Here is a 15,441-nt window from a genome sequence, read left to right on the forward strand (position 1 = left end):
TGCTGGTGGCCCCGTGGGGGGGGTCAGTATCTTATGATTTACACTGTCCCACCTCTCAAGCCTCTGCCAAGACTTCTATGCAGGACCAAGGCAGAAGGTATTCTGGTCATCTTAGTGGCCCCGGACTGGCCTTACCGGGCTTTGTACGCCGATCTGGTGCGGCTGGTCGCTGACATTACTTGGAAGTTTCCTCTCAGGGATGATCTGCCGTCCCAAGGACCAATCTTCTATCCTGCTTTACAATCTGTGTTTCCAATGTTGTTAAAGCTAGGAAACCTACTTCTAGAAAGATCTACCATCGTAGGTGGAAGACGTACATTGCATGGTGTGAGTCTCTTGGGGTTCATCCTTGATCTTGTTCAGTGGCTCAGCCCTTGACCTTCCTTCAACGGGGGGTTGGGCATAAACTGGCCTTGAGTACTATCAAGGGTCAGGGGTAAGCCTTAGCAGTCTTATTTCAACGGCCCTTGGCCAATACTCCCTGGTGCGTACTTTTCTTCAGGGAGTTAGACACTTGACGCCTCCAGTGCGGTCTCTGTTGCTGCCTTGGGAAATCGATTTGGGTGCTCTGTCCTCCAAAAGCCTCTTTTTGAGAATCTTCGGGAGATTCTTACGCTGTCCCAGAAGGTGGCCTTTTTGGTGACTTTCACCTCTGTGTGCAGGGTGTCAGAATTGGCGGCGTTATCCTTTCATTCGCCTTAATGGTGGTTCACTGTGATTAGATGGTTCTTCGCCACTGTATGTCCTTCCTTCCTCAGGTTGTCTCTGATTTTTAATTTGAATGAAGACATTGTGTTGCCTTCCCTGTGTCCCAGGCCAAGAAATCCAAAGGGAAATTGCTTTGCATGCCTTGGATGCGGACCGGGCAATTAGGGTATACCGGGCAGCTACAGAGTTTTTTGTAAGTCAAACTCGCTATTTGTGCTCACGGAAAGGGTTGTCCATTTTCCTCTGGGACCATTTCCAGATGAATCAGAGAGGCGGTGGTTTAGGTCTATTCCATCCAGGGTCAGGTTCCTCCTTTCCCTGTCAAGGCGCATTCTACTCGGGCACTGAGTGCCACCTGGGCTTTCAGTCATCCGGCGTCAGTGACGCAGGTTTGCTAGGCAGCCTCTTGGTCGTCGGTACACACTTGCACAGAGTTCTAATTAATGTGTTGGCATCTGCGTATGCTTCCCTCGGAGGCAAGTTTTTGCAGGCTGCTGTTTAGAAGATCTGGTCCTCTTTGCGGGTGTATTTTTTTCAGGTGAGCTCCAGTTGTTTTGGTTAAGCTCATGTTTACCTGGTTGACTATAGTTTGCCTTGGGAATTTCTTTTTCGCTGTTCCCACCCCTCATGTTTAATACTGCTTTGGGACGTCCCAATGGGTAAGAAGATCAATAGCTGTGTCCGTTAATGAATGAAAAAGAAAATGGGATTTTTGACTTACTGTAAAATCCATTTCTCTGATGTTCATTGAAGGACACAGCACCTACTTCTCTGTGGAGTTGTAATTCTTTTGACATTGCTTGTAACAAAACTGAGTACCTATAGCCAAGAGAGGGAGTATATCCCCTGGGATTGCCCATAGACGTAGCCAGACTTTTTTTTTTTTCTGCCTAGTGTCCTACTCCTGTAAGGGGCAGTATAACCCAATGGTTAAGATCAGGAGCGGTGTCCGACAATGAACATCAGAGAAATGGATTTTACGTCAAAAATCCCATTTGTCAGTGGCATTTTTTTTTCGATAGATTTTTTTGAAGTTTTCTCCATGGTGACTTTACTTTTTATTGAGAGCTTGCTTAAAAAAACAAACAAAAAAAAGGCATCGCACCCCAGTGATCCTTGATCTTTCCAGACAGAAAATGGTCATGAAGCTGATGCTACATTTCCATTATTTCTAATTTTTGTACTCTGCAGAAGGAAAAAAAAAATACTAAACCACACAGTGTTCTGGATTCTGTAGGGTATTGTGAACAGGCAAGTGTATTTTATTGTAGAAGAGACACTGTGTGTCTCTTCTGCAATAAACAGGCTATCTGTTCACAAGTTTTATATTTCCAACTTTGTTCCACTTTAATACATTGCTTTTAAATAGGTTTATGCAACACGATGGACCCTTTCATTTCAATTCAGAAATGTCAGGGCGCTTACCCTGACTTCCCCACTGCCTCTATTACTTGATGAATGTTGTTTGATAGAAGTAGTAGAAGTGTGACCAAAGTATGTCTTAACATTTATTTTCCAGGTGGGTGAGCGCACACAGGAACCCAGCGGACTGACTGCAGGGTGGTTGGATTGTACAGCAGCTTCTGCTTGGAAAGCTCTTCGTTACAATGATAAAATGTCAGAATCTTCATTTCATCACAAGAGGAATCTTCGTTTACAAAAATGGCCTAGTTCTAGGCTATATTTTTCTTTGTATATTTCTATCAGGAAATGTAAATATTTTTAAATAAAATCGGTTTTAAAAAGACTGAGGGCATTGATGAAGAAAACATTGAATATGTCTGTGTTTTAATCAGTATTCAAATTCTTTCTCTGAAAAAAATCTGAGCTAGATATTTGTAATGTACCTTCATACTGGACTCCTCCTAAGGTTCATGCATCACTATATAGTTGTATGTTCTTATGTGTTTTAATGTGCTTTTCCGTTTATATCTCTCCCTGCAGCCTACCAAAATTGAAACACCAATATAATTGATTACGTTTACTGAAGATCAATTCTACTTCTAGCAGAATGCCTTGACCATGTGTTTGCTGTAAATAGACTTGAAAGAAAACTAAAATATTTGTCAATTTTATCCCCTAGCCGCTTGGACAGTGTCAGTTAGCAGAAGACATGCCAGCCTCTATGGGGGGGGGCCTTGCAGCTTTGACACTGGGCTAACATTTCTGCTCTGAAGAGAACAGAATACAACTAAATTATAGCGTACCTATTCCTAAAAGGGAATGCTACACTAGGGGAAAAAAAAACTTAAGTAGAGTTTTTTACATAAAAATGCTTTTTTTTTTTTTTTAAACCAACCGGCATTTGGTAAGTTTTAGCTTAAAGTGGTACTAAACTGTTTAATATATATTGTCCCTTCTATTTCTATACGTGGATGAAAGCACTGTAATTATTTAAAAAAAAAAAAAAATCAAAGTACCTTTTTACCAATCGATATACAGCTATCACTTGACTGAGATCTTTTCCAACCTGTCTGCAGGGAAACCTAAACAGGAGGAGCTGCTAGTCCTCTGCTGCTGGTCACATAAAAAAAAAAACAGCCTTTGGAATATAGAGTAAATAAGTTAAATATTAATAAACCTATTTTAAAATTGCTGTACAAATCAGTATTCATTTTGGCATCGAATTTTGATATAGTTTTAGTTAGTCTTTTGTCTAAAATGCCATTTTAGTTTTAGCCCCATTTTAGTCTGCAAATACCCTCTTTTCTTATCTGCAATTGAGTTAGTTTTAGTCAGTCTTTGACCAAAATGCCATTTTCTCTTTCGTTCCTTGATGGACACAGCTCCTGATCTTCCTAACCATTGGGTTATACTGCCCCCTACAGCAGTAGGACACTAGGCAGAAAAAAAGTCTATGCCTATGGGCAGTCCCTGGGGGGTATACTCCCTCTCTCTGCTATAGGTACTCAGCTAGTCAGGAGTAAGGACCTACAGTCAGGTCCATAAATATTGGGACATCAACACAATTGTAATCTTTTTGGCTCTATAATGGATTTGAAATGAAACAAACAAGATGTGCTTTAACTGCAGACTTTCAGCTTTAATTTGAGGGTATTTACATTCAAATCAGGTGAACAGTGTAGGAATTACAACAGTTTGTATATGTGCCTCACACTTTTTAAGGGACCAAAAGTAATGGGACAGAATAACAATCATAAATCAAACTTTCACTTTTTATTACTTGCTTGCAAATCCTTTGCAGTCAATTACAGCCTGAAGTCTGGAATGCATAGACATCACCAGAAGCTGGGTTTCATCCCTGGTGATGCTCTGCCAGGCCTCTACTGCAACTGTCTTCAGTTCCTGCTTGTTCTTGGGCATTTTCCCTTCAGTTTTTTTCAACTGTTGTAATTCATACACTGTTCACCTGATTTGAATGTAAATACCCTCAAATTAAAGCTGAAAGTCTGCAGTTAAAGCACATCTTGTTTGTTTAATTTCAAATCCATTGCTGTGGTGTATAGAGCCAAAAAGATTAGAATTGTGTCAATGTCCCAATATTTATGGACCTGACTCTAGTTCCTTGCTGGGATCTCTGGTCCTGGCAATTTTTCCTTTTTAGATAGAATTCTTTTTTCTTCTGGATTTTTTCCTGTGAGATCTACAATCAACTGCCCTACTGGATAATCTAGATCCAGTGGTCAACTCAGTCTGGCCAGCGAGCGCACACGAAGCTCCGCGCTAGGTTGGCCGCGACATAGCCCTGAAGGACGGGGGCTGGCCTGCGAGTTAAACGCCTCGCAGGGTCGCATACGACCGGGTCACTTGCCCGAGTCGCAGCGTTCCTCCTGGCTGAAAGCCCCCTGGGAGCGGTGCCTGCCTGGTTCCTGGTATGGTAACTGTCCCCCCCATCTCCCCCTGGAGGGTTTTGAGGTGGATGTGGGCCCCTCCATGGGACAGTTGAACCCCTGGGTTCCCCTCCTTCCGCTAGGCACCCCCCTCATCAGTCTGGTGGTCCCTGTGAGCAATCCACCCCCCCTCCACTAATGCTTGTGTGGGGGTAGCCTCGTCCACCACCTAGGGTGGGGGCAGAATGCTGTGCTGGCGATGGTGACGGAAGGGGTGCGCCGACGGCGACTGGGCGATATCTTGCCAGGGCCTCCTTTCCTGCCTGTGCCATTTTTGAGGCTTAGGGATGCCTCCTGGGTCCCCGGGAGCCTTATGATGTTGAGCGGGGTTTTCTTGTAGCCTGTGTGCTTAATGCACAGCGGCCATGTTTGTGTAGTATGGCAGCCATTTTCCGGTATTTTGCCATTGAAAATAGCGGCGGCTATGGCAGTGGAGCCCTCTGGGCGGTGATTTTGGTGGTGGGAGCCCCTCCTCATCCCCTGGTGCTGATTCCTGGATCTCGTCATTTCAAGATCCTGTTCGTGCAGTGCAGATTCTCCTGGTATAAATAACGAATTGGTAGCCCAAAAGAAACTGCGCAAATGGTGATATTCGATAATAAATTATTAGTCAAATGTTGATTATATGTGAGGAATTGCTTCCATAGTGCAAGCTGCAATAAAAACGTGTATACGCATAAATAGTGAAAAAGGGTGAATATATTGCGCTTAAACACTTAAAACACAACCAAAAAAGTGCTTGTGTGCATAAACATATAAATAAAAATATATATACTAGTGAATAAATATATATGAATAAATAAATAAATAAATATATATGTTGTGAAAAAGTCCTTAGTGAAATATAACAACAGTCCTTAAAGTGCCCAGTGCAATACGGATCTCTCAGCAATGACTGAAAATCACTTTAGCTTCAAGTGAGGGACCTCCACCATAGGGACTTTCTCCACCCAGTGCTCAGGGTAAATACTTCTTACCGAAGCTGGTGGACCCCTTAATTACAGGGGGTCTAAAACAGCATATAAGGTCCACAAATGCCTCCAAGCTATCCTTCAGGTCCCTTAATATGGCTCAGCTCGCACAAGGAACTCCAAGTATTTCCAGGGTGGTATGGTATGGGGAAAAAGATAAGGAAACTCCGATAGTGTAGTATGTTCTAATATAGGGGTTTATTAATAGAAATGCACTTACTCAAACATCATATACAGATTGCCTTCATGGGGTAAATGCAGCATGGGTTCGGTGTACGGGACGCTCCTCTGTTCCTGCGTATCACCAACCCGGAACTCCACGGTCTCACGTTCCCGACGCACGTTTCGTCAGACGCGCTGACGTCATCAGGGGATCATGTGACCGTACGTTTCCATTCACAATAAATAGAAATATCGGACTGACAACATCCAATCGCTGGCCAGCGGTTACTGAACCGCCTATTCCTTCCGGGATGCTAGGTTCTCTCCTCCTACCAGGAAGTACTCCGCGGCCATATCTTATTTGGGCAACTCGCCAATACTTTGCTATATTAAACCTGAATAGACAATCGCCAATATTAAAAGAGATCCGATTGTCATCCTAAAGATTAAAATATATTCAAATGCCAATCAATGTATACCAAATAGGGCGATGGGATGCTGTTTACAGTGAATGATATAAAAAGTTTAAATATATATATTACCCTCAATACAATTTATAAACCAAACTACATACACTTTATTAAAATTATTAAAACATTTAATATATTGATTTAAACATATCCCTAAAATTAAATTAAATTAAATTTATTAATGTAGTGGATTTAATGTTAAAAATTTATTGTTAAATTCATTATTGTTGATTATCAATAACATTTATTAAAATTAGTACTAAGAAATAAAAGATGAAGTGCGCTAAATTGGAAAATGAATGAAAATAATTTATAATTCTCAAGGTATATTTGCAGATAAAATTTCAGATTAAAAAGGATATAATAAAGGGTTAATTTTAGTTTTAAATTTTAAAAATTCGAGATGTAACAATTAAGGTCGATATCAATATTCATACCCGACGGCTGTAAAGTTTGCATTTTGTAGATCCATTGGGTTTCATTCATGGAGATCTTTTTAGTCATATTTCCCCCTCTCCAATGACGATCTACTCTATCAATACCACAAAAACACTACATTAATAAATTTAATTTAATTTTAGGGATATGTTTAAATCAATATATTAAATGTTTTAATAATTTTAATAAAGTGTATGTAGTTTGGTTTATAAATTGTATTGAGGGTAATATATATATTTAAACTTTTTATATCATTCACTGTAAACAGCATCCCATCGCCCTATTTGGTATACATTGATTGGCATTTGAATATATTTTAATCTTTAGGATGACAATCGGATCTCTTTTAATATTGGCGATTGTCTATTCAGGTTTAATATAGCAAAGTATTGGCGAGTTGCCCAAATAAGATATGGCCGCGGAGTACTTCCTGGTAGGAGGAGAGAACCTAGCATCCCGGAAGGAATAGGCGGTTCAGTAACCGCTGGCCAGCGATTGGATGTTGTCAGTCCGATATTTCTATTTATTGTGAATGGAAACGTACGGTCACATGATCCCCTGATGACGTCAGCGCGTCTGACGAAACGTGCGTCGGGAACGTGAGACCGTGGAGTTCCGGGTTGGTGATACGCAGGAACAGAGGAGCGTCCCGTACACCGAACCCATGCTGCATTTACCCCATGAAGGCAATCTGTATATGATGTTTGAGTAAGTGCATTTCTATTAATAAACCCCTATATTAGAACATACTACACTATCGGAGTTTCCTTATCTTTTTCCCCATACCATACCACCCTGGAAATACTTGGAGTTCCTTGTGCGAGCTGAGCCATATTAAGGGACCTGAAGGATAGCTTGGAGGCATTTGTGGACCTTATATGCTGTTTTAGACCCCCTGTAATTAAGGGGTCCACCAGCTTCGGTAAGAAGTATTTACCCTGAGCACTGGGTGGAGAAAGTCCCTATGGTGGAGGTCCCTCACTTGAAGCTAAAGTGATTTTCAGTCATTGCTGAGAGATCCGTATTGCACTGGGCACTTTAAGGACTGTTGTTATATTTCACTAAGGACTTTTTCACAACATATATATTTATTTATTCATATATATTTATTCACTAGTATATATATTTTTATTTATATGTTTATGCACACAAGCACTTTTTTGGTTGTGTTTTAAGTGTTTAAGCGCAATATATTCACCCTTTTTCACAGATTCTCCTGGTACCTGCAGTGCCTGTTTTCTGTGGGGTGGTGAGTCTGGTGGGGTCCTCTCCCTCTCTGAGGATCGATTGGTGCTCTGGCTGGCAACCAGGTGGTGCTGCCAAAGCATTGGGGGGTTTCCCTGAGCAGTGTGTTAGACTTTTTTATGGGGTCCCCCTGGTAGCACATGGAGTCTTTGGAGCATATGTCCCCACCTGATCCCCTCTCTGAGGCTGCTGGGCCCTTAGGGTCCCATATCCATCGATGCACTGACGCGGTCCTGGAGTCCTTGGTGTCTTGGGGGGAGCTGGCTTTTGGGTGACGGGCTGGCAAAAAGTGCCCCCCCCCCCTTCCCCTGTCTTATCAGATCCTGATTTGGCCGCCGTGGATGTGGGTCACCCTGCAGGGTCTGTGACCACACGCCCTGGATCCTCAGTTAGGAGGATTCCTCCACTTCTGCAACCGCATACGAAAAGGCGCTGGTGGACACACTGATTCTACCTGTGCATGAGACCTTAAAGATGGAGGACGCAGCTGAATTTGCCACGGAGGCGCAGGTTCCCTATGGCATTCACAAGCCATCCAGAGCGGAATAGATGTTCCCTTTCCCCACAAGCGAAATTGGTCTGGCAAGTCAAGAGCGGACTTCTTCAGACCCGCGGACAAGGCCCCTTCAGCATGAATGTGCACTCTCACCCGTATCTGGGGTGGGGGGACATCGTCGCTGGTTCCCGGACCCGTGGACTCCCCTGGTACAAGTCGGGTGGGTCCATAAGGGCATTCAGTCTGGCTACAAGATTGGGTTTTGTTCTTACCCTCCGGTAATGTTCTTCCTTCCAACGTGCGACTGTCCCTGGTTCGCTTATAGGCTCTTTTTGGAGCGGTGCAAGACCTTTTACTTTAAAGGGCGATGGCCCCGGTTCTGACTTTGGAATTTTTTCTGGGGTTTTACTAACCTGTTTACAGTCCCCAGGAAGGAAGGCAAGGTGCGTCCAATTCTGGACCTCTAAAGCGCTGAACTGCTTTGTGCGGGTGCAGAAGTTCAGAATGGAGTCCGTTTGCATGGTGGTGGCTTCCCTGCATCAGCGGGATTTTTCTTGCCTCCATTGACATCAAGGACGCTTACCTTTTTACATTCCAATATGTGTTAGGCTCCAGCACTTCCTCCGCTTTTCCATGGGAGAGGAGCATTATCCGTTTGTGGCGTTACCCTTTCGTCTTGCTTCTGCTCCTCAGGTCTTCACTAAAGTGTTGGCCCGGGTGTTAGCAGTTGCGCTAATGGTGGGGTCGCGGTACAGGGCTACTTGAACGACGATCTTCTGCGAGCGGAGTCTCCTACTGTTCTGGTGGAAAACCTGGAAATCACTATACGAGCTTGAGGGTGTTTGGCTGGATTCTGAATTTTCAGAAGTCTGCTCTGGTTCCATCCACAAAGCTGCACTGTCTGGGTCTGACTCTGGACTTGGCTTTAGCCAGAGTGCTCCTTCCTCTGGACAAACTCCAGAAACTGCAGGCTGTAATTCATCTCCTGCTGTCCAGCAGATGGTAATCCCTCTAGACTTGCATGCGGGTGCTGGGCCTGATAGTTTCTACCTTCGAGGCAGTTCCTTTTGCACAGTTCCATACGAGGTCCCTGCTAGGGAGATTCTGGCCTAATGGAACAAGAATCTGTAGTCCTCTGGAAACCAGATCCAATTGAGCTGGGAATGAAAGAGTCCCTGATATGGTGGCTTTGTTCTCTGGTGCTTCGGCTCGACAAACCCTTCCTCCCCCTTGTATTGAACAGTGCTCACCACGGATGCCAGCCTGTCCGGCTGGAGAGGTGTCCTCGGCAAAATTTCTGCTCGGGGCGGTCTGAACACTGGAAGATGTCAATGCCTCAATGTCTTGGTACTCTGAGCGATCAGACTGTGCCTGGAGCATTGGATGGATCGTCTTCAGGGATATCCAGTGTGCATTCAATTGGACAATGCCATGGCTGTGACTTAGGTCAATCACTAGGGGAGCACAAGAAGTGTCCTGGCGGCTCTGGAGGTAGCCAGCATTCAAAGGTGGGCAGAAGAGTTTGTTCCAGTCCTTTTCCGCCGTACACATTCCCGGGGTGGAAAACTGGCAGGCAGGTTACCTCAGTCAGCAGGCGGTGGACCAAGTGTGTGGTCCCTTCACCCAGAGGTGTTTCATCAGTTTTCCCAAGGTGGATCTGTTGGCATCCCAGCTCAACAGAAAGGTGCAAAAGTTTGTGGCTTGGTCATGGGATCCCCTGTCGGACACCACAGATGCGCTGGGGGCCCCGTGGGGTCAATTTAGTCTGATTTAGGCCTTCCCTCAAGCTTCTGCCAAAACTTCTATGCAGGATCGAGGCAGAAGGGATTCTGGTCATCTTTGTGGTCCTGGACTGGCCTCACCGGGCTTGGTACGCCGATCTGGTGCAGTTGGTCGCCGACGTTCCTTGGAAGCCTCCTCTCAGGGAGGACCTGCTGTCCCAAGGATCAATCCTCCATCCTGCTTTATAGTCGCTGCTTTTGACGGCTTGGCTGTTGAACGCCATGTGCTGATAGTTGGAGGTTTGTCTGAGTTGATGACTCCAACACTGTTAAAAGCTAGGAAATCTAATTCTAGGATGATCCATCATTGTATGTGGAAGATGTACATTGTGTGGCGTGAGTCTCTTGGGGTTCATCCTTGCTCTTTTTTTTTGGTAGCTCTTATTTTAACCTGTTTAACAGGGGGGGTTAAGCAGAAACTGGCCTTGAGTACTATTAAGGGTCAGGTGTCGGCCTTAGTGGTCTTCTTTTAATGGCCCTTGGCCACATACTCCTTAGTGCGTCCTTTTTTTCAGGGAGTTAGGCACTTGACCCCTCCAGTGCGATCTCTGTTGCTGCCTTGGGACCTCAATTTGGTGCTCTGTCTTCTAGAGGCCTCCTTTTGAGAATCTTTGGGAGATTCCCCTGCTTACGCTGTCCCAAAAGGTGGCCTTTTTGGGGGCTTTCACCTCTGCATGCAGGGTATCGGAATTGGCGGCATTACCCTGTCGTTCACTTTACTTTGTGGTTCACAGTGATGAGGTGTTTTTTTCACCCCAGGCCATCGTTTCTTCCTTGGGTTGTCTCTTATTTTCATTGAAAAGAAGACATTGTGTTGCCTTCCCTGTGTCCCAGGCTAAAACATTCAAAGGAAATTGCTTTGCATGTCTTGGATGTGGTCCAGGCGATTAGGGTGTACCTGGCAGCTACGGAGTCTTTTAGGTAATCAAACTCACTATTTGTGCTTAGGGATGGGCCGTGGACAGGTTTGTCTGCTTCCTCTGTGACCATTTCCAGATGGAACAGACAGATGGTGATTCAGGCCTATTCCAACAAGGGTCAGGTTCCTCTTTTCCCTGTCAAGGCGCACTCTACTTGGGCGCTCAGTGCCTCCTAGGGCTGCCTTCATCGGGCATCAGTGATGCAGGTTTTCAAGGCGGCCACTTTCACAAAGTTCTACAAAGGTGGATGTGTTGGCATCTGCTGATGCTTCCTTTGGCCGCAAGGTTTTGCAGGCTGCTGTTTAGAGGGCCTGGTCCTCTTTGAGGGTGAATTGTCTTTCACGTGAGCTCCAGTTGTTTTGGTTGAGCTCCTGGTTGACTATAGTTTGCCTTGGGAATTTATTTTTTTTGCTGTTCCTACCCCTCATTTTAACACTGCTTTTGGACGTCCCAATGCTTAAGAAGATCAGGAGCTGTCCACTAATGAATGAAAAAGAAAATGGGATTTTTGACTTACTGTAAAATCCATTTCTCTGATGTTTGACAGACACAGTACCCACCCCTCTGTCAAGTTGTATTTCTTCTGACACTGCTTGTAACAAAAGCGAGTACCTATAGCAGAGGGAGGGAGTATAGCCCCGGGACTGCTCATGGGCATAGCCAGACTTTTTTTTTTTTCTGCCTAGTGTCCTACTTCTGTAGGGGGCAGTATAACCCAATGGTTAAGATCAGGAGCTGTGTCTGTCAATGAAGATCAGAGAAATGGATTTTACGGTAAGTCCAAAAATGCCATTTTAGTTGTCATATTTTAGTCCACTTAAATCTAATGTGTTTAGTTAAATTGTAATGTATTATTTAAGCATTTCTATAGAATTTCCAAACTCATATACTCCTGGAGTAAAAAAAAAAATCTAATATGTTATTTATGGTATTATTAAGGTTTGAACAAACTCACAGGTACAGATTTAGTCACTCTGGATGGTCTGAGGAGGCTTGTAATGCTGCAGAGTGCCGGATGGTGGTCTGAGGGATGACCTGTATTGCACAGTGCTCTGGATGCTGCCATAGCAGTGGTCACTGGTCTGAGGAGGCCTGTAATGCTGCATAGTGCTGGTTGGTGGTCTGAGGGATGGACAGTGCCCTGGATGCCATTGCCAGTGGTCAGAGGAGGCCTGTAATAATGCACACACAGTGCTCTGAATGGATGATGGTCTAGGGGGAGGCCTCAGGCCTGCTGTAATTGTAATGTACACTAGAACTACACACTCAGTCTGCTCACTGCTCTGGATGTGGGTGGTTGTCTCGGGAGTCGGGACTTGGGAGGCCTGTCTGTAATGCACAGTGCTGCTCTGGTCTCTGGTAATTGTCCGGTGCACACCGTCGCTTCAACTCGTTTGCTTGCTGGCAGTGGAAGCAGGCGGAGCACTGTGAAAACTGTATATTAGTTCATGAGGGTAAACATCCCTGCCTCGCATTTTCATCAGTTTTCTTCAGTGGACGAAAATGTGCTGTACTTTTCATTTTCGATTTTGTCATTGTAAAAATGGTGCTGACGAAAACATTTTACTTGACAATTCACACTGATACAAATATATATTTGAAATCAAATCTTTAGTATTTGGTGAAAATAACATGGTTATCCCACCCCCATTGTGTTTAACTGGTTATTGGGCATGGAGGAGGGAGGAGCTGTAATTTACCACTGCATATACACCCATATGTGTGACTATAGTGACATGGACTGCACAGATGCGATATGGAGGAAATGCTCCGCATAGAAACTCACTGAAAACTGAGTATGTGCACAGTTTCCACCACAGCCGCAAAATCCCTAGCTAAATTGAGGACATGGACAGAAGGTGGCAATAGAGAACAGTAGGATCAACCAGGTTTTTTTGCAGAATACAGACAACTAGTATTAGTTGTCTAATAGTGAGTATCAACAGCATGTAATATGCATTTTATTGATAGTTTTTTTTTTTTTTTATTTATTATGTGGCTTTAGTGACACTTTAAAGTTTGCTGAAAGCTCGTTATAGATTTTTTTTTTAAGTGACTTTACATGTATGTAATGCAGATATCCAGCCATTACCAAAACTATATGTGTTTGTTAGATATGAACAGGATAAATACCATTTCTGACACCACAGCTGTGCGGCCACATGATCCCCTGTGCTGGCTGGCCTCGCTCTACGGAGAGAAGCGGGAGGGACCGAGATTTCCTTGTGTCGTCAGCCGGCCAGCAGAGGGCAATTTTCGTCCCTCCTGCTTTTCTCTCCATAGATTGTGGCTGGCCAGCACAGGGGATCACAGCTGCGGTGTAAAAACTGTATTTATCCTTTTCATATCTAACAAACACATACAGTTTTGGTAATGGCTGAATATCTGCATTGAAATGTGCTACATTATACAGCAGAATAGAGGGTGGAGGAAACGCTCTCGTGCTGACAAGGAAGAAGGGGGGGAGAAATTGTCAGAAGAGAGACCAGGGCTGCGAATGATGGAGACGCGTAACCTGACCACGCTAGCCAGGGCTCAGCAGCCATGATTATCGTGGTCAGCAGAGGGAGCTGGAACTCAGGAACTGGCAGAATCAACCAGCTTTATTACCAGTTAGGAGAAGAAGAATTGCACAGCACAAGCACTGTGCTGTCCATTCACCTTAAAGGAATATAATCTGTTTCTTTTTTAGGTTAACAAACACTCACTGCCAAACTATGGTAGAAAGGTGGTTTAGGAAAGCCACTGAGTGGGGAGTGGGGTGGGGGGAGCCACATCTCAGGGAAATGGGTCAGGTTAATGGGTATTCAATCAAACAGTGCTGTCTAAAAACTATTGTAGCATTTGTTACAGGGTTGGCCTTTAACCCCTTCTCGCTCTGTCCTAATCCCCCAAATTCCCAGGATTAGTAGGCTCCATGCTGAGACAATACCTGAAAGCAAGCTGTCACTAACAATTTGGAAACTTTCCTATTGGTTCCTCATCATATGAGTGTTATTTTTTTAACAAAACAAGCTGCTGGCTAGCTGTCATTTTGTCAATGTTCAGGGACCCCTTTTGGGGGTCCTGGAGACCGTCATTTTGCTGTGGATCAATGTGTTCTTTTTCCCATTGTATTACATGGGCAGCCCGTTTCTTTCAGTTCCCCATTGGAATGCATAGGGTGGCCATTTCCCTGTGGTCCATGATCGCTGGACAGGTGAGCGGCATGACACTTTAATTCTAGCAAAGACAGGCTGTTCTTTCCTTTTCCTGTGCAGATTTGTTTCACTTTTGTTTTTCAGAGCATGCTGGCAGTCCTGAGGTAACATTTTTCTGGGATTCCCTGTGGGTTTTCCTTGTACACTCTGCTTTTAGATTGTACTAGCCTGGGGTTTGGTAGCCCGCTGAGATCACAATTTGGCGACTTAAAGGGACAGTGCACTTTTTTTCTTACCAGTGCAAAATGGAGTCCCAGGATAAAATTTCACCTACAGACACCTTTGGTGGTGCTGCAGACCCTTCTGGGTCACAGGCACAGCCAGATATCACAGCATTTTGTACTAAGCCTGAAGTCAAAAGTAGATTTTGTAATTACAAGTGTTGCCAGCCGCAAACTCCCTCTGCCTTCGCCTCCATCGGCAGTATCTTCAGACTCTGAGGCAGATATGGCTGTCCCAGACACACCCCACCCTGCAGGGTCAGTGTCTTCGCAGTCTGTCGGTGAAGAGGACCTGTCCTCATCAGCCACAGCGCGGGAACGTGCCTTGGTGGAAGCCCTTATAGTGTGGATAGTGTGCAGGAAACTTTAAAATTGGCTAATGAATCTACAGTGTCGGGTACGCAGGTGTCTTTTGGCTCCCAGAAATCGGGCACGGTGTTCCCTTGTCCTGATACTTTTCATGCCATTGTAAATGAACAGTGGCGGCGCATCAAGCATATGCTGGTGGTGCCTAAGCGTTTTAAACGCTGTTACTTTTTTGTAGATGCAGAGTCCACTAGGTGGACTGTACCACTGAAGGTGGATCACCCAGTTTCCAGGCTAAACAAGTCTACTGTGGTTCCGGTGGGGGAATCATTGACTTGCAGACCCTGTGGATAGACGGGCGGAGTCCCTATCCCACCATTTAACGTGATAGCGGGTTCCATTTTGAAAACTACTTTTCTGGTGTCACAGACGGTTACTGAAGCTACTAAAAGCAATCTTGGAAGCTCCCCGGCAGTGCTTGAACTAATGGACCAGTTGGTTCAAGCCATGGTGTTCATGTGTGATACCTCCCTGGCTGAGGCTCCGCTAGTGGCCAGGGTGTCAGCATTGAGAATTGCTATTAGACACATGGTGTGGCTAAAAAGCTGGTCTGCTGACCAGGCTTCCAAAAAGGCCTTGACTGATCTCCCCTTTACAGGGGAAAGGTGGTTT

This window comes from Pelophylax lessonae, assembly GCF_965119305.1.
Source record: "Pelophylax lessonae genome assembly, chromosome: 2".
NCBI classification, from domain to species: Eukaryota; Metazoa; Chordata; class Amphibia; order Anura; family Ranidae; genus Pelophylax; species Pelophylax lessonae.